General features: G+C 41.2%; 1 protein-coding gene across 1 annotated transcript in view; it reads left to right on the forward strand.

Moving 5' to 3' along the window:
• Nucleotides 1–14,143: 14,143 nt before the first annotated feature.
• LOC113029368 (cadherin-10-like) overlaps nucleotides 14,144–20,937 on the forward strand; it is a 74,006-nt gene continuing 67,212 nt past the window's right edge. The window contains exon 1 of the mRNA XM_026180204.1: nucleotides 14,144–14,396. The gene's annotated coding sequence lies outside the window, so the exon portion shown is untranslated. The remainder of the gene's footprint in view (nucleotides 14,397–20,937) is intronic.

Raw genomic sequence — 20,937 nt, forward strand, 5'->3', positions numbered from 1 at the left:
TTTGCCTCAGACAGTCAGAAGTATTATAATTCAGATCAGTACATTTACATATTTTTGTATCTATAAAAAGGAAGCTGACACTCGCAAGACTTTATCAAAGGTGCAAGCATCACAGCAGATGCCTTTGTGTCAAAGCAGCTAAAGATAAAACAGAAAAACATGAAGGTGATTTTCCTGGCCTGGGATTTTATAAAAATATTCTGCAGTGCATCAAAAATGAAAGAAAACCATTAATCAACATATGAACATTACCTCTGAAGTTACAGTGGTTTTATTAGAGACACGGCTAAGCGTTTTGCATTTTGTATAATTTTAAAAAGTTTAAATTTGTTCAGTAGCCTATTGAACGGCAGAAATTAGGTTTTCTTTTTGGGAAGTAAGTAAAAGGAAAAAAAAACAGCGGCCGACAGTGCTGTAAATAACGGTCGTCTTGTGCGTAACAAGCAAGCAAATAATGCAGAAAACAGATTTTTAGACAAGAAACTGTTCTTCAAGTACAGAGAGAGAGAGAGAGAGCTGTGCATGAAGTGTGATTTTATCCTGGTAGAAGCAAAACAGCAAAAGTAAGAGGGAATTCATGACGATGTTTAAGTGAAGCGTAGTTTGGATCTTCTTTTGCTGCTGGTTCAGTCAATAATGTTTGGAGAGAGATAAAACTAACAGCTTTAGAATCAGCGAAAAAATGATGTAAACACAAAGCGCGGAGCCGCCGAAACATCAGAATCAGCAAGCTGTCAGCTTTCAGCCCCAACCGTGAGAAAGGCGACATCTCACTGATTCTGATACGTCGGCGGGTCCGCACTTTGTGTTTACGTCTTTGTGCAGAATCCGTGTTCGTGCTCTCATTTACTGTTTTAGCTGTTTGGTGGTTGTCGAAATTTTGTGAGGTTTCACCTGAGATTCTGGCATTTCGGGCAAAATAAATTTGTATTAAAAAATCGCTTCAGGATTTTAATGAATCGATATCACGTTATCCAAGCCAGAATCGATTTTAATCGATAAATCGATTATTAAAACCCACCCCTATTGCTCATATTCAACAAGGTGCTGAAAATGTTCCTCAGACACTTTGGTCCATATTGATAAGCTAAAATCACACAGTTACTGCAGATTTGTCAGCTGCACATTCATGATATGAATCGCCTGTTCCACTGCATACCAAAGGGTGCACTATTGGATTGCAATCTGGTGAAATTTGAGTACAGTGAACTCATCGTCATGTTCAAAAACAGTTTGAGATGATCTGAGCTTTGTGACATGTCACATTATTCTCCTGGAATGAGCTGTCAGATGAGGTTACCCTGTGGTCCCAAAGACATGGACATAGTCAGCAGCAACACTCGGATACGCTGTGGCATTTAAAAGAGCTCGGTTGGTATTAAAGGGTTCAAATTGTAGACATAGACATATAATTTCTTATAATACTGACCGTCCAAATGATGCAACAGAATTCGAGACTCATTAGACCTGGCAACATCTTTCCAAACTTCTCTTGTCCAGTTTTGGTGAACCAGTGCAAACTGTAGCCTGTGGCCTCAGTATGGAGTGGCACCCAGTGTGGTCTAATGCTGCTGAAGCTCATGTGTGTTCAGAGATACTCTTCTGCATATCCTGGTTGCAATGAGTGGTTGCTTGATTGAATGTTCCCCTCCAAAGAGCTTGAAGCTGGCCATTTTCCTCTGACCTGTGACTTCAACAGGACGTTGTCTCCCAGAGAATTTACTGGATATTTTGTCTTTTTCTGACCATTCTCAGTAAACCCTGGAGATGTTTGTGTGGGGAAATCCCAGTAGATTAGGAGATTCTGAAATACTCAGACCAACACCAACAAACCCAACAAACAAGTCACATTCACCAGCACTTAAATCACCTTTCTCCACCAGTCTGATGCTCAAGTTTGGTCACCTTGACTGTATCTGAACATATCTATGTGATTGGCTGATTCTAACTAGTTAACTAGTCTATAATTTCGACTAACTAGTCTACCAAGATCACCACTTCTGTCACCCATAATAGCGTTGGCTCTTCAGAACTCTGCATTTAACAGGCGTGCACTGGATTGCTCGTGAAATAATTTTTTTTATATGTGAAAGAGTTCTCCTTTCAGAAGTTACACAGTTTTGCTTTGAGCAATATTCAGGGAGTCAAAAGCTTTTAAAAACATCTCTTTATCATTTCGATGTTTTGCTGACCACGGTTTATCTCTGGAAGTTTTTGAAACCTTTAACACTGACTATTTCCCTGCAACCAAATGTTATCAGCAGAGTGTCATTATTGCTATAGTACACTCTGTCCTCTCCCAGATCAGCTCTATTGCAGAATTCGAAGGGATACACACTATGTATGAGCTCTTAATTGCACTCTATGGAGAGTTATGCACAGCTCCTCACAGCAGTTCTCCTTATCCTGTCACATGTACTAAAGATAATGCCCCGTGTTCCACAGTCATTAGAGGAGCAGAGAGACATTCTAAGTGTGAACAGCCCTCTGACATTTAGCTCAGGCCTAATTTTCAGCTCGGCACTGGCTAGAAAAGGTGGGCTGAATGTTTGAAAAAATTCTTTCGGTGGTTTTTGAGAGAGAGAAGAATACTTTGTGACTTTATTTTGAGCCGCTTTGGTTTATCTCGCCTTAATCGACCGTTTAGTGCAGCGTTCGCCTTCTCGGTGCTTGCAAAATTAAAGCATTTCCATCTTGCCTGTCCGATTAGCCTACCTCACATTTTTTTCATACTCAGGAGCACTTCCACAGAAAGGCAGCTTGGTCAGCAGTCAAAGTAAATGTGCATCATGAAGGCGTGTCAAACTGATATTAAGGTCAAACCCCTAAGCACTACAGAAAACAATCTGCCATGCAGTGGAAAACTTGTGACCATCAGCTGTTTTTAAGTGTGATTCACTCGAAACAATGCACCAATTCAAGATATGCCCCTAAAGATCATTTTTGCAACGTACTGTATATGTGCTGTAAACAAGCCTGGACCCGAGTTATTTCCTTGTGTTAAGCGTCTCTTTATCTCAGCTGAAAATGACAGAAGAAATACGGTCGACTTCAGGCCGAGTTCCAGTTTTTTGCAGGAGACACAGCATTATTTGCGACATAGTGAATATTTATACCACGGAGTCCTTCAAGTTAGAAGATCCAAACATTATGCAGTTTTTTTTTTATTTCTCTCTGGAGTTGGGAAACTGTGTTGATAAAAACTTATCTTAGCCCCACAGAACAACATGGTATCTGATATTCTTTAAAGAAGACTATGATATCTGTGATACGAGGTGCTTGGGCGCCTGACTCCTCTGTGCTCCCTTGTTCACTTTCCTGTAGCGTATCGATCTTTTTCTGGGATTGTTTATAGGACTCTGTGCGTCTAAAAGGAGACCTATTGATTTCCTTTTCTAGGGTTCTGCCACAGCAGAGCTCAAAGTCTCACCCTTAAAATAAAAATTAAAAAAGCATAATAAAATTAGTCAGCTTAATCATACATAATGAGTCCCCAAAGTGAATAAAACACATTTATGATAGCAATCTCTAACATGTGTAAAACTCTTCTTTGTTTTCTTATGAAAGTCATTTGTGGACTGAACTTTTTTCCGCTCTGATAGCATCACTGTTCATGCAAACTAACTAGGTCCCAGGTCTTCTTTTAGTTCAGAAAAACGTTCATTGCTGCTCCGCTAATGTAGATTTCATCACTTAAACACACAAACACGAGGTAGCAAACTCAGAGGGAGGGAAGTGAGAAGCTGAGCCTGTGCTGTAATGTTGGAAATTGTTAATTACTAGCCTATTTTAGCCTCTAAACTACACATCTCTTTAAAAGAGATTACACCAGGATTTGGTTGAATCACATCATATTTTCTAGTTTACTTAACTTACATAAGGTTTGCATCTTTAGTTAAACCTAAAATGTCCTATTCTTATTTTCACACTGCTTATATTTTTTGAGTTCTAACATCAAATGAGGAGTTCAAATTTACCTCTACCAAGGATACCATGTTTTTGGCATCATTTGCATGTATGTCTTTATTGTCGTCATCCTGCCTGGCAGGCGGACTCAGCTCAACAACAAAGCAGCGTAAGAGTTTCAAATGGATATCAAAGGTGTATCTCCTAAAAATCTCAGACGTGTTCGAATCAGAGTAACCTCAACCTCAAGGTCAAGGTCAGAGGTCAAGTTTTCTGAAAGTTTTGTGAATGCAATAACTCGAGAAAGAAGTCACCTAGGATTTTGAAATCGATACCATAGGCGCATCTACTAAAAACCTTGACCTCAAGGTCAGAGGTCAGTTTTTCTGAAAGGTTTGTGAATGCGATAACTTGAGAACAAGGCGACATAAGATTTTGAAACGGATAGTGTAGGTATATACTAGGGCGCTGAGGGGTACCTCTTCCCGCGCCAGTATTTTCTATCTGTAACACGATAGAAAAATACATTTTGAATTCATTCTAATAAAAACTTGGGATGTAGATTGAGGTCAACGGTCAACCTCAAGCTTTATTGGTCACAAACTGACAAAAAAGCCTTATAACTTAGAAACTCCATTTCTTTCATGTGTGGTGGGCATTGTCGGAATATAAAGTACGCTCTAAATATTTAAAATATCATGTCACATTTGATCTCTGACCTCTTCTTCAAGGTCAATAGACTGATCTGAATGTCAAAGTGATAATAATGCTATATACACAGCAAATTCAAAAGTGTTAAATGTTTTGGTGTTAATAGTCTTCTTGCAAAAGTTGAGTTAATTTTACTCTGAGGTGTAAAATGATAGTAGTTAAAATCGAGTGTTAAAAATGAGTGTTTCTATGTCAAATCTGGAGGTGTTACAATGGAAACATTAACTCTTGACCTCTTAACTCTGAACTCCTAGAGGGGCTATGACACCAACAGAGTAAATTCACAGACTCCGCCCCCAGCACGGCTTCAATCGAAGCTGAAGTGAAGCCGTTTCAGAACATTTTGCTCTACATATTCGAGTTGTTTGCCATGCTTGGTAAGTCATTTTTTCAAATATTGTTTCAATTATTATTATGAGCTTTTACTTCTGTGGCTCTTTGGAGTTGAGACAAAGCTGTGTGAAAGGCATTAGCCATGTTGCTCGGTGATAGCATAATATTCTGTTTTAGCTAGCTGAAAGATATTGTTTGCAGGCAAATACCACAGCCTTGAAAAAAAGCTTGCATGTGAATTTTCAGTCAAACTTTTGGTCAAATACACCTAAAACAATGTCTAGAATGTGAAATGTTGGTACAATGGTGCTACTTGAAGCCTGAAAACGATCGCCCATAAAAAAAAAACGAGCAAACAGCAGTAGCTGACGTCCTGACTGGATTCTACGGTAGCATAGATCCCTCCAGAGTTTTGTGCACACGGTTTGGGTAAAAATGAAAAAGGTTGAGGTTTTACATTTAGTTCAGTAATACTTGTTGCCTGTGTCCTTGTCTTTTGGGAAAATACTTTACACAAGTAATGGCTCAAAGAGGATTCCTTTTTTTTTTTTACTGTGCTGCAATTGTTTACTGGATTATTTGTGCCGTTAATTAGTGTCAACTAATTTTTATTCAATCTCCGCACAGGATATGCTTGTGAAGATGGAATATGAGGGAGAGCAGAAGTGCGTTGAAGTTCCACAAAGGGATGAATGAAGGACATGCATATTGTATTGAAGAAATAAGTGATGAGAATGCTGTTATTTGCATTTACCAGCTTGCCTATGTCAGACCTTTTGATAAACAAAATTCTAATGAAAGTGAGAACATGTATACTGTTACATCTTTCAGAAAATGTTTTGATATTGTGGTGCACAGTTCAGAATAAATGTTTTTCAAAAACCATTGCATCTTTTTAGTAAATGTTTATTTCCAAAAGAAATTTCTAGAAGTTCAGAACAGTAAAATTCCTGCTTTTTAGAATGAATTAGAAGATAACTCTTACGTAGTTAAACTAAAATACTCTTTGAGAGTTAATATATAAACTCTTAACACCCAGTGTTAAATTATCAACTCCAGACAGATTTGGTGTTTGACACTAAATCAGAGTTAACGTACCAACTCTCCAAAAAGAGTTAAATTAACACTCTCTGGTGTGGACCCATATAGACACTTTAATAGTGTTGAAATCAAATCCGACAGTGTTAATTTGGACATGCTGGATTTGCTATAGAGCTTTTTAAAACTAGGTTTCTTACTGCTGTTGTTTGTATTGATAATATACAAGCACATAAGGAATGAAATACATAATGATCTGAATACATTTTTGAAGAAGTAACTAGTAACTATAATTAATTACTTTTTCAAAGTACACTGGGTTTGAGTGCCTTAGTGCATAAGAATAAATGAGAAACAGGTTTTGTTTTCACACACTTATAATAAAGGTAAAAAAAGAAAAACAGTCTTCAAATCAGTTATATGCATATTTTATTTTCGCCTTTCTAAAATAACTGACGCTGCTCATCTTAAACTGTAATTAATGCTGGTGAAGGAAGAAGGATAGCAAGTGGGACATCTTTGGCAGCATGATTTTTTAGCAGAGACCAACATGGCAGAGAGTAGGTTTAGCCTGCACACGTTGGCACTGTCAAAAGTCACAAAGCATAAATAATGTTCACGCGTAATAGTTTAAAACCACATGCTCATCAAAAGCTTGCAGATTTGGTGGAACTCCCTTGTTTTCGGTCTCAAGCCAAGCATCCATCGTTGATTTGAAGTGTAAAGCATTAACAGTCCAAACAGGAGGCAAAGTACTTGAGGTAACCTCTTGAGACAATCCATGAAAACCTCCCTCAGAAATGACGTCAGTAGACGCTGGATCAAGGTGGAGAGGATGTGGAACGTTAGACGTTAGTGTCAAAAGCCTTTTTAAAAGCAAACCAAACATTATAGCAGATGATCAGTTATTAAACAGCTTCCACAGTAACCATGTTTATACTTTTAAAAAACCCCAGCTTGAAACAAACTACAAGGAAGATTTTTTTTTTAAATGAAAGAGTGATTTAATACTGTTTTTCCTGTTTAGCTGTTATCCATCCACTTGAGTCCAGTAACCGAGGGAGGCTAAATCATTTATTGCTGGAGATGAACAAAGTCAACTGTGATTTGGAGCATTCCCACATCCTCTTCGCGTTGGTAATTGGACAAATCCTCCCTGGTGGCTGCCTCCCGCTCCTCCTGGTGGAAACCCTGAAGTGCTTTACGAAAAATAAAAGATATAAAAGAGGAGTAATTACTATACAGTTGCTGTCTACTTTTATGTTGAACTCGTGTTTATATCAATCTCTTTGTCTAACTCTTCATAACACACCTGCAAATACAAAGTAAACTTGTATATAACTGAGGCCTTGTAGTACAACGGTACACATTCCTGTCACATCTGGTTTGTAGAACTGAACAATGAACAAGCAGAGCACAAGTTTATGACACACTCAAAAGCTACGGCAAAAAAAGGCTTGCAAAGACAACACAAAACACCACAGTGTGACAGTGAAGCTAACAGTTAGTAACTGGAAAATCCCCAGGTTTAATGCTATAAACAGCAATTAACAACAACTCCTCAGATTAACAAAAAGAACAAGAAAAAGGAAATACTTTATTTGCCCCATATTTGGAAAATTCAACAGCTTAAATGATGATATAAATATCCTAAAGAGTTACTGCATATAATAGGAAAGATTTCCTGTGTCTGTCCTTGTTCAGTGCTCTGCTGCCTGTTCAGTAAGTATTAAAGAAGAGAGTCAGGACTGGCCACAGGCTGAGGATAACGTCTCCTCTACCACAGCTTCAAAGATGTCCATTTTGCAACCAATGATAGAGCCAGCCTTCCTAATCAGTGCTTTCAGTCTGTCTGTGTCACCGGCTCTGATGTCACTCCCTCAGCAGAGAAGCAATGGGAAATCTCCATTTTGCTGCAGAACAGGTGAACAGAAATGGAGACAGCACAGTCCCCTGTGAAAGTCCTGTAGAGCCCATCACCAAATCAGAAAAGCACTGAATTTTTTTAGATTTTAATCTGCTAAGATGCTTAAATTACCCCCACTCTCTCCACTCCCTCCTCCCCAACCAATTGACAGTTAGATACAATATTGAAGCCATATTGGTCCAATGACTGATCCCAGGTTTGATCTTCAGTCCTCAGTCATGCCTACCTGAGTGTAATGAAGCAGTAGCAAAGTCACAGATACCACAGATAACATGAAATTTGATTATTATAATCTTTATTCAGATTTATATTTCTGTTTTTCTATTTAGCAATAGCTAGCTAGATGTGTGTAAGGTTTGTTTCAAAAGCCCAGAGGGACTGTTAAACCAAAGCAAGAACAGACGCAGCTATTGGAGACCGCATGGAGAGCGCCAATCTGCCGGCGCAGCTTTGGGCTTCAGTGCCTCAGCTGTCCGAGCTGGACCTGCAGTGGGACTACACTGGCATGCAGTGTTCCAACATGCAGCTGCACTCCACTCAACTGGGACTCCTGGACAGCCAGCGGACTGCAGCAGGGCCTGTTCAGTTCACTACTATTAATACAGTATAATGTGGCAAATGATTTGTACTCATAACAATCCAAATGATATATTTTAAGACAGTTCCACATACTGTATGTCCTCCTTTGGCAATAAATGTCCACCTAATATTTCTGATCTGTCCATAACGAATACGTTTCTCCTACTATTTTAATAAAAAACTACAACTACACTTCTTTACTACAATTCCCAGTTGTTTACTTTTTTTCAAAATCAAACTACAGACTTCTACTTGCGACTCCTTTTTTAATGATTTGTGTCTTTGTTAGGAGCCTGTGGACACACTGTTGATTTCATTCTTTTAATTATCTGGGTTGCCTCTTTATTTTTACAGATCTGAATCCATTGCTAACCCTTCAAGAGCTCAGATGTGTAAATGAATACACAGAAGGCTTAAATCTAACCAACAACCAAACAACCACAGCCAGCCAAATCGCCAACTGTAATGAGTTTACAAAAACAAGATAAGAACTCATGCTGAAAGGAGGAGGGGGAGCCTGTGCTGGCGTGACGGCCTGGAGGACTGAGGATGGATTGGTTCACTGCTTGTAGATTGGCGGTATAACCATAGCTCACTGTGTCCTCGTTTTTTTCTGTCACTTTCAGATAGACCCTGGCAAAGCCAGACACAGATTAATGAAGTATGGGTGTCTATAAACACAGAAGCAAAGAGTCCTGGCAATTCTTTTTTTTTTTCTTTTCCTGACCAATCCTAAAGTATCTCTGCTGTCAGGTATAATAGGAGCACAAATTTCTACCGAGGCTGTCCTCCACATGCCTTGTCTAACTCCATGCCCTATAAATGTCATTTTCCTGTAAAATAACACACAAGGATGAATATCTAGGCTTTCTCTTCTAATCTATTCTGTCCTTTACAAGGCAGCTGTTGCACACATTTTCACAGCAGTATGTTTCTTATTTGCTCATTTATATTAAATACAAAGATCACAAAGATCAAAGCAAAAAAGTGCATTTCCACATTAATATAACAAGTAAAGATTTGTCAGAATTGGTGTTTGCAGACAGCTTCTTACTGTTGTGATGTGTTTATGGAGGCCGGCTGTTAAATAATCTGCACAAAATACAGAGGCAATGGTGCAGTCAAGGGCAGCGGTTATTCATCTCAGGCTGATCTCCTGATAGAACATGATGCCAAATGCAGACATCCCTTTGGCTCACTGCATTTTGCGCTATAGGCAAGAGTTTGATGTTTGGTTGAGAGGACAGGACAGCAGCAAAGTGGATGCTTGGAGCACTTCCAGGGATTAAACTCATGAATCTAGCAGCAGCCAGTGGTCATCGTGACACAAACACTGCATGGGTGGTAACGTGTGCACAGCGTGGGGTCTTAGGCTTGGAACATAGAAGAGAGAGAAAGAGGGAGAAATTTGAAACCATAAAACCATAAACGCCTGCAGACTTTTCTCCCATCTCCCACATTTTTATTATAAATGACATATGCTTTGTGGCGCTTGTCTTGCTAAAGCTTCATTAAGTGTTGTGAAAATTATGAGACACAAATGATAAATAAAAGAACAGGCTGTGCATCTCTGGGCTCTCTTCTTGATGTATTTTCACCCCTTGAAGCCTCGTTTGTGAAGTCTTATAAACGTCTTGAATATATCTACTAATTTTTCCTGTACTCCTGTTACCTCATAACTTAATTATCCTGTTATGTCAAAAAATCATACTTTGTTTACTTGTATATCTCATCATCACAGCACTGCTTTCATGACTTCGTCGCTTAATTATGGGACTGATTATAGTTGGAGTGTCTGCCTTTGTTGCACCTTTATGACAGTGAAATCTTCCACAAATATTCAAATTCATCACTTTATTTCACTGGAAAGTCTACACTTGAATTAAACTGCATTTATGTTGAATGTAAATAGCAGCTGAAGAGTTGCACATAGTTACAGCATAATTAGATTGTGATTTAATATATTTTATGTTGTTTTTTTTATTGCATTCAGTGCACATACCAGCATTTTACATGTACCTCAAAGCCTTTGGAATATAATAACATATTCTTTACAACATCAGCCTTTGCATTGCCATTTGGTTTGTTCCTATTGAGGTATTGCAGACATGTGACCACTAACTGCGTGACTTCACCATTTTCAAGGCCTGACAGTCATGCTGTTAATGTAGGATTGCGTATAGAAGGTCAGGCAGGCCTAGAGAGTGGAAGCATGTATTTCCCAATCAACTAATATTATATAAACCTTCTCGTGATTGCTTTCGTCACTAGCAGGTAAGTAGTTAGCACATGTTTTGCTGAGAAACATAAAAAAACTGCAGCCAACCTTGACAGTCCACTAGCAACCAAAGCAATCAGCAGCAGCAGCTTCTTTGCAACTGATTCCATCCAGTGAGAGCCAGAAACCTCCTGGAACCACTGCCAGCCAGCAGGGAATGCAGTTTTTTCATAGCCACCAGTGATTGTAACATGTCCAATATGATAGTGAACTCTCGAGCAGTGTGTCTATGGCGTCACATGAGAAACCTCAGTAGACAGTAAAACAGATGAATGCTTCTGAGCCTGAAAATTTGAGCCTGCAGGGGGCGATATCTGTGGCTACAATAAGGCTTCCAGTCCCATTGAAGTCTATGGGAAAACAGCTCTTTGCTTTTAATTCTGTAAACACCTTCCTGGTGGGTTTTTGGGTTTCATACTGTACAAGACAATTATTTTGTTATTTTATTGACTCTAAGGGCCAGACAAAATGACCGTGTGTGTTGTTGTTTTTTTAGCCAGATGTACCCCTTGCTCAACACTAAGATGGTGAGAATACTACACAGCGGCTTCATAATGGGACTTCCTGTGGGTGACATCATGGTATAGCTACATTCATCTTTTACACATTCTATATTAAAACTAAATCAGAATCAGCTGACTTAAAATCCTAAATTTAACATTTAGAGAGAGTTAAAAAAAATATTGTCTAGAAGTGTTTTTACAAAGCTAGAAGATGAATCAGGTATTACACAAGGAAACCATTCACTGGCTAGAACAAGGACCTACTTTACACCCATAAAACTTCACTGAATTTTTCTGCATTTTTTGAATTTTTCTCCAATGAAATACTAGAAGCTTATTTCTACTACTTTATGTTCTAGACACTAAACTTGTGCAATCTTTCCACTGAAGCTTTGATATAGTCCATGACTGTGACTCTTGGGGTGGTTATAAAAAGGATTTGGTTGCATTTTGTAAGAGATCGCTTGTGTTTTTCAACCCTGAAAAATTTCCATGCTTGTCTCCTGTATTTAAGAAGTTATGAGAGCTCAAAAACAGTGGATAAATAAAAGCACCCAATTCTTTGATTCACTTTGAGGGTCTGTAACTTGGACATTTTAAAAGCGTGAAAGTTACATTTTGCATGGATTTTTCAAGTAGACTAAAGTTATTGTACAAAATAAGCAATAGATTCTGATGGGGTTCGATTTGACTGACTTTATATGCCACATATGTTATAACAAGTGTCCTTATGTACTATAATAGTCACAATAGGACAAATAAGTGTACTATAGTCACCAAAAAACAAGGGTCAGTTAATCTGGTTTGTAGATTTGGTTACCCATTTAGATTTTTCATATGTGATTCCCAGATTTGTTTGTGTTTGTGTGTTTTTCCTTACTGAGCTGCTCATTGTGTTATATTCAGCTCTACACATGTTCTAATATTTTATTCAGATTTGTATTTATCGAGCTCGTTTTAAGTATATTAATTGTGCCCCTTCTTTGTGTGTCTTTTTAAACCTGTTGAACCTATTGTGCTTTTTTATGGCTCTTCTTTTTTGCTATTTTGTTATAGGCCATGCTTAATATTTTGGCTGCTGTCATACAGGATACCCACCACAACCATCGCCACCATTACAGCCACTTTTTTTTTGTTTTAGTATAAAAATATCTCATTTTATCTCTGTTGTATCTTACGCTAGACAACCAAAAGAAGTGAAGCTAGCCAATGTTTCAGCTTAGCCAAGCGGGGCGCCATTAATATTTACATCCTGTCACGCTCTCCTGAGCACGAGCCACTCATCACGAGCAGAGGTATGCTCCCTGCTGCGGAGTGATAAGATTGAAGGGTGTTGGTAGAAAGAAAATACTTCCTAAATGAAACCGCTTACTGAAAGGTTTGTGGATATTTTGGAGTAAAAGGGTCATGATTTTTTAAAATGTATTTTTGTGACGATTTGAGCGCCACAAGGTGAGTGCCATTTACTTCCATTATATTCAAGAGAAGGCCGACATCCCTAGCAGCGGAAATCTTCAAAATTGGGCAACTCACGCCAAAACAGTCTAAATCAATAAATAGCACCGCAGACCAGGGGGAAATATACATGTGATTTAATAAATGTATTTATTTATTTCTGTAATTTATTTTTTGTAGTGAAGTGGCCTTACAAAAAACGCCTTAATGGAAAACTGTACATCCTGCAAAGTTGTTTTGTCAAGCGAAATTTATTTTTTAAAGCATCTATTGAGCTGCAAAAGCTCCGTTTAGCCCATTTTTCTATTTGCAGTAGTGCTCTTATGCTTGAGCACTTCCCACTTGATTGTGCTCTTAATTGAGATATATTTAGAAATGCTAAAATCGTGCCATGGCCGGTTGAACACATAAACCTCCCCAAATATAAGTCTGACATGATTAGCAACAGATCAGCGGACCACACAGATTAAGTTTTCTTTTCAAGGTAGGAGAGGCTCTCGCAATGTTTGTGCCCACCAGCGAAACAGTTACTCTGAGAAAGTTTAGTTACAGGCTGATATATGTTTCCCCCTCCCAAATATCAGCTATAGCTGATATTTGGGGAGGTCATAGTGTTTTAAACTGGATTACAGACTCTGAAATGACCACTGAGTTGAAGTGTCAAAAAATGAAAATAATAACCTTTATAAAGGTAGGGTTCATAGCAGGGATGCTGTATTAGATTGAGGTTTTAATATTAGAAGCCTCGACTAATAATAATAATAATAATAAGGACAGTCCTGCGGTAGCATTTAATCGTGAGGTATTAGTGGTAGAAACAGCAGGATGTAATAGAAGCAGTAAAGTCAGGCTGCTATTAACAGAAGTGCCTTAATAGTAAGTGTATGGTGATTGTTGCAGCAGCATTATTCAGTTCATAGAGTTGATTCATAGCCATACTTTAAGTACATTTACATTTGCAGCTCTGTTGGACGCACAAAAGAAAATACATGCATATTATTGAATTTATCATAAGCATAGTAGCTGTAGGCTTAATAGGGACATATTAAGACACATGCTAATTTGCCCTGGCATGACACTTGAGTTCACACAGTTACTCACATTTAATTAGCTATTGTAATAAGCCGTGATCTGTGGTTTACACGGTTTTAAAGGAAGCAGCGAGCCTAACTGGATGCTTTCGCAAATATAAAGATTTATTGATTGACTCCCAACCCGCAGTCAACCTATGACTTTGCAGCTGTTAATCACGGGGATTATGCAGATGCACAAATAAAACATCAAGCTTATTAATAAACTTGAACGCGCTCGCCCCACCGGAGCTCCTAATCTCCCCCTTTCTGCCATCTTCCTTTTGTTTAGTTTTTTGTCGGAGTGTGGCACTGTTTTTTTCTTTCTTTCTTTCGTTCGTTCTTTCTTTCTTTCCTCCCCTTCTCCCTTTCTGCTGGGGACTTGTGAATGGCAGCCAATGGGAGGGTTGAGTCCCCTCAGCCTCTCAGCCTCCCTGACATCCACAGCGAGAAGTGATGCAGCGCGACTGAGACGCGCAGTTGAGGTGGAACAACGGGCAACAAAAAAGCTGCAGCGAACGGATACACACTTGGCTCCGACGTGCGCCTTCAACACCCCGGGAACATTTCCTCCCTAGAATAAACTTCATTATCAGGTGAGCTTTGCTTGCAACTTCTCTCCGCCGGTGGGAAATTGTCTCATTTGTGCCCGATTCGCCGCTCGAACAGTTACTTCTTGTCTTTGCGGCGCGCTGTATTGTCCGAGTCGGGGTTAATTTATATTGGAATATGACCAAAGCGAATTAGTCGTGTCGCCTTTATAAGACGGTTTCCTCTTGTATGGATTGTAATGAAATCGCAAGTGGGGCAAAAAAAAAAGAAAGAGAGAAAGAAAATCCATATTTGGAGGAGACTAATTAGTGGGGTAACTTCGGGCTTTGAATTGGAAATGAGTTTGAATCGAAGTTATTTGTATGCACGTCCAGAGCCTGCTCATTCAACTTATATCGGGGGTCAATCTGTGGCCAGTGGGTTCTTTAACTTTTCTGTTTCGTGAAAGGGCTCTGTGCGCAATTCTCATTCATTTTTGTGGATGTAGAAAGGAAGCGTGCTCCTCCCGGTACAGAGGTCCTCTGCGACGCATTTTCCCTTCTTTTTTGCCCTGTGATGCGATCATGCAGGCCTGGGCTCTCAACGCACCTTTGCCTTTTATTCTGTCGCGTATGAAACTTCACCCCAACCCAACCCCCCACCCCGACGCTCGCGTGAATCTATCTGTGAAGATTCCCTTTTTTTCCGCCCCTCTCCACCGATGATCGCGCTGAAGCCAGTGGCAAATCCACGGGATGCGAATCGATGCAGGTGGGACAGCATGCTCTGATAAAGGCGGATGACTGTCTATCTGCGGCCGCCTGCAGTCGCACTGTGATGCTCTGCTGCCTCTTCTTTTTTTTTGCTCTGCTGTTAGAGATCAGCTCAAAGGCCTTGCTTTCTTTTCCTCTTTCTGGGGGAGGGCACTCCTGGAGTTGACTCAAGTTTTCTAAAAACAACATGTCCTCCAGCGTTATTGACAACAAGATGATATCAGTGATGTGGCTTTAAATATTTAATGGATTCGCTGAATAATGCAGGCAGGCTATAAAGGGATTAACTTGGCTGTTTTACTCCAAACTTGCAGGTATCGACATGGTGATGGGGTAGAGGTGTGGTGAATCCAGTAGCCCCTGCACAATCCTGAAAATTGAATTCTGTGCTTGGAAAAGTTTCGCCATCCTTTCCTGTTTGTCTGCAGATTGCTCCATGTTAGTTATTGCTCTGGCTTAAAGTAAGCCTGAGGTAATATGCCTGAAGGCAGCCAAGAAGTTGTTTGGGGGAGTTGTCAAACTACCCGGGGAATATTCTGCAATAAGCACGCCTCTTCACACATGCTTTTAAAATTACAAACAAGAGCTCCTCTTATCCGAAGATAAGGGAGAAAAAGAAAGAAAAAAGCTTTACATCTGAAAATAGTGGGTTAACTTCGCTGCTTGCCTTTTTACAGGAACAACTTCCCACCTGTTTCTATATAGCACAAAGCAGCGTGGTGAAAGGAGATTGTCTTAGCCAGAATAGCTTCTGTGGTCCAGGTTTTTCATTTGCTGGTTTGAAGTTTTGAGATGAAAGGGACAGAGTCGAATCTGTGGCTGATCAAAGTCAAACAGAAAACATGGCAGGTACTGAATATTTAAAGGCTCTGCAAACAGTCTGTATGTGTGCATGTGTGTGGAGATCATACAGTACATCATGTATGTGTTTATCGCGCCGGCTGCGCTGGAGCTTCGCATGAAGACATTTTTAAGCGATATTGCTGAACTGGTTTGACAGGCGGAGGGGGGATAGACATATTCCAGCCATCAGCATTTTCTAAAGCAGAGCTCAGATTACAATAGACAGCCCCTCACATTTCATCTCCCTCTTCTCCCACATATATCTCTCCTCTGTGGGGCATGTGCAGCAGCTCAGGGGCTATTCCAAAAAGCTCCAGTCTCACTCTGCCGGCCGGCTCCTGTCTGTCCCTGTGAGCGCTGACGTCACCGGATGGTGGGTTTACCCGATGGCCAGACGACGATGACCGGTGACCCGAGCTGATTACATTATTTGTGCTCCAGATGGGCAGCATCATTTTGATGTGTCCTGCTCGTAATATTGAACGGTTCTAGCCCTCTCTGCAGTGGCATCTGGAGCTAATAAAATCACATCCCAGCGGTCTGTGCTGAAGCACCCTTCGATCCCCTATGGTGATCTCTGCGGCCCTCTTTTCCTCTCCTGTGAGCGTGTTTGGATACTTGTGGGCATTTGTTGAGCCTGCGTGCACGGCGAGTGGCTCTAATGTGTGTGTGTGTGTCCGTCTGTGTGTGTGTGCCTCGCTTACGAATGTTTGAAGTCAGAGGCAGAGAGCACCCCTGGGCATTGTAGTTCAGTAGATGCACCTTGATTGTTTGAGTGCATTAGTCACGGTCTGTATGATGTGATAATAAATCATGACGTTGTTTGTTCTGCGAGTGCTCCGGGATTCCTCCTAAGATTTTCTTGTGCCAAATATTTATCTGGAGTTGCTTCTTTCAGTGCCAGCCAACTAGGTCTCTCTGTTTTTCTTCTCTTTTTCTCTTCCTTTCAAATCTGAAGTTTCCCCCCCTTCCACTAAATACGTGACGCTGTCTTTTATTTCTCCAGGCTTCTTGTGACCATTAGAGCAAATTTTCTGCTGCCACAATGGTGACTTCTTAACTTGCTCCTTTACTAATGAGACAGATTCCCTTCAGAGACGCCTATTTATGGAGCCGTCAGATCCGTAATTGCATGGAAACCAAAATAAGGCGAGACGCGTGTTTCTCACCCACAGACTCACAGAGAAGGCAGGAATTTGTGACGTCTACTTCTGGTTATTAGATTCGTATTGTCAGGGTCCGCCCTCACCTTGCCTCTGAAGGTCAACCTGAGTCTCAGAGTGAATTTGCTATGACTAAAAAAGACACAAGAATTAGATGGGATACAGTTAAGCCACGCGAAGGCTGCTTCTCGACAGGTTTCAGCTGAAGGGATTTGCGAGCTGGACGATGGCCAGGAGGGTTGAACATCCCTATAGAGTCTGTATAAATCCCTCCGAAAAAGGCCTATTCTCCACTCTGTGTGCTGAGAAGATAAATCCACACAGATCTGACAATTTATACCTCACTTAACAATGACTAATTATCACTTCCTGCTTCGTGTAGGAGAACACCAATTACACAGAAATATACTCCTAAATCTGTTTTCAAAGTGGTTGGACAGAGATGTGGTATGTGTGTGTGTGTGTGTGTGTGTGTGTGTGTGTGTGTGTGTGTGTGTGTGTGTGTGTGTGTGTGTGTGTGTGTGTGTGTGTGTGTGTGTGTGATGTAATGCACATTGCTGGATGAAGCTGATAGTAAAGAGCGCATGAACTTGTGATAAAAGACGAGTGCAGCTTTTTACAGTATGGCACAGTAGGACGGATGTGACTATGAAATCACTTAGATTCGTGTCTTTGGGGTGGGAGACGCAGTAAATCACTGCCAATGTTGAATAACGCAGTCTGCCAACAGTTTTTTCATTTTTTTTGGTCCCTCTTCCCCCTCAAACTGTGGCTTGGCTCCACAGCTTTTCTAATTATGAAGTGGCTGAGAGATAGCTTCACAGCTCCGACACTATGTGGTGGTTGAGCTAACCGAATGGCAATCTAACTGAATTACCAACAAAGCCTGACAGACTTGTGGAGTTTAGTGAACGTATTTGCAAAAGTAACATCCTCACCTTCCTGTTCAGCCACGAAATGTAGACACAGATGCACAGGCGCAGGCTCACACACATATGGAAAGAGGCGCGCACACACACACACACACACAAGCACAAATGCTAGCAAACAAACACAGTACAAAGAGTGAAGGTGTACAGTTCTCCGCACGCTTCTCAGCACAATTTAACAAGATATATTAGTCACCCAGGAGGCAGCAGAAAGCCCGGCATCCACAGTGTGCAGCAGACTGCAGTCTGACAGTGGGAGATAGTGATTTACAACAAAGCCCCGTAGACCATGGCACAATTTCAGAGTTGCGGAAATGACACTGGTAAAGCAGGGGCATGAAAGTCTATCCACCAGCCACGTCTCATTTCTTACACCATTTGCCCTGGGATGGGGAGGGTGGAGAACGACGGGGCAGATGACAAATCCACTATTGTAGGTACCACACAATGAGTCGAGCCCAGGAGTTGAATTCTTTCCTGGATGTCATCGAAAATATGAGCAGAAACTGGATGGAGCCCACCTTCAAGGACACTGAACATTCCTTGGTTCTTAAATTCGAGGTGAAATCGATTTTTTGACCCAGCGAGCATACCGTTAGACTGCGGATTGGATTTTGAATTAAATCTCTATATCCAGTATGTGGGTGGGTGGGGGTGGAAAACAATAATCATCTAATAGTGGAAATCACAGATCCAGATCACTATCAAAATCTAATCAACCCTTCTCAGGCTTGAGGCTGATCTCTCTGGCAAATTTCATGGAAATTTGTTCGTGGGTGTTTCAGACACCACGCTGACATACAGATTAAGTGACAGAGGTGAAACTGTAGCTTCCTAGAGAGGTGAAAATTCACCCACAAATTTAAACCCCAAAATGAGTGCTATTTTGTCTTGAGAGGATCTTGCGTCATTTAAGAAAACTTGGTTAATCACAAGTAATTGTTCCATCCCTGGATGAATTCTTAGATTCTGTAATCTAGCTCCTTCGCCTGTGTTTAATTTAAGAAAACCCATCATGTAGGTAACGTCTTGTATGATGTGTGTGTTTCAGCGCTGCCTTTGAGGTACCTGGCTCAGGAGCGAGAGTGCGAGTGAGTGCAGTAGACAGATCGTGTCCGCAGGTCCTGCCTTTCCCTTCTAGTTGGATTCCTGTCTGTGCAAAGCCCAGAGGCTTAACTCTGACTGCAGTAAGAGGACTGAGGAACGCTAAACACTGTCTGGGGGAAGGCTGCTGAACATGACAGCTAGTTAATAAGTGTATGGAAGACGAGCTTGGAGGGGTGGAAGGGGTGGGTGGAGAGGGGCAAAATTGTCTGTCTGACTTTTGAGACTTTTGTGAAAGCAAAGGGAGGAAGAGGGGAGGATTGGTCAGGAGGTGGGTGGGTTTGGGGGTGTGGGAGTTGGTAATATTGACTGTTGGATGACGAGAGGGTAATAGGAGATCAGAGAGTCCAGCCACAGGACAAGGAGCATTAGCGCCTGACTGGAGTACAATGAAGACAGAGAAGGCAGTGAAGGGAAAGGGTCGAGTGGTGGATGAAATAAGGGAGAGTTGTAAAATAGGGAAGTGCAGAGAGGTATGGTGAGAGAAGGCAATAATGATGCTTACTTTACCCCTGCAAGGCAGCAGCAGCGAGAGCTGTCAGCTTCAGGCAACGCTGGCTGGTGGGACGCTGTTGGGATGCCTTGGTATGTTAACCCCCCAGACACCACTGACAGTACGTGATAGATCGCGGCTGCGTAATTACGCGTATGTGTCTGTTTGCGAGAGAGGGCGATGCTGAGGTTGTTTGTGGGCCTTCGTGCGTGCGTGTGCATATTGAGGTGTGTCTTTGTATGACTTTTAGCGTGTCAATTTTTCTTGGCAGCGGCGAAAGCAGAATGATGTGATTTTCCCCTTTAACAGCCTCCAGGAGTAATGATCCAGGTTATTGCAGATGACGTGTAACACCTCAACCCAGCGGGCATTGGCGCAGTAAAACCTGTCCTTATAGGTTAGGCTTCAGGGATGCTGTTGTCTTGGTGGCAGCACTGAGCGCACAATTCCTCTGTCTCCCAAACCTGTCACCTTCACATGGGCCCCTCCTTCTGTGGATAATGGTCTCCTGTCTATGTTGTGAATGATATCTGGACTCTATTGTGCGCCTGTTTCCTTCGCTGTGCTATTGTCCTGTAGAATGCCTTTGTGAGGTTTGTTTTTTTTCTTCTTCTTTTTCTTCCCAGAGAGCTACAATGTGCAGGCTGTATTCTGAGGTGCTGTAAATGAACAGGCAAACACATCAGCAAAGGTCCTATTTACTTTCAGTCTCAGGAGTGAAAAAGAGAGGTTTCTGCCATTGTTCTCCTACCTCTCAAAACATTAGGATGGTTCATTGTGAGCGAGAGAAATAGAAAGACCTCCGCACAAGCTACCTGTCGAATCAAAGTGTGTGCGCCGCCGTGGGACTGTATATTCCTCGGGGAAGGACACAATAGGAGCTTTCTGCTGCAACATGGGACACACCAATAACAGAACGCTGCTGTTTCAAGCTAAATAATACCCTGAGCGTCCCTCAGACATAAGGGGGAAACCTGTCCCCTTTGAGAAAAGGTCATTGTTTAAGACCCCAAGCAGCTGAACACTGTGCTCTGACATGAATAACTGACAAACAGATGTGTCACAGGCGCCCAATTACTGTTTGACGCCGCTGTCCGTCAAAGACAAATGGGCCAGGACCTGCCGGAGGACTTTCACGTTGCTGGAGCAGGCAGCCTTAGAGTCCAGCCTTGTGCTGGAAGAGCTTTAAGCGCTCTGCAATAATTGAGTTTGATCTAATGGAGGCAATGCCAAACGTGGGTTATTGTTTGCCTGAGGACAATGCAACAGAGTTGAATTCATTGTTGGGAAAGATGCCGGGG

This window comes from Astatotilapia calliptera, chromosome 9, assembly GCF_900246225.1.
Source record: "Astatotilapia calliptera chromosome 9, fAstCal1.2, whole genome shotgun sequence".
In the NCBI taxonomy this organism is placed as follows: domain Eukaryota; kingdom Metazoa; phylum Chordata; class Actinopteri; order Cichliformes; family Cichlidae; genus Astatotilapia; species Astatotilapia calliptera.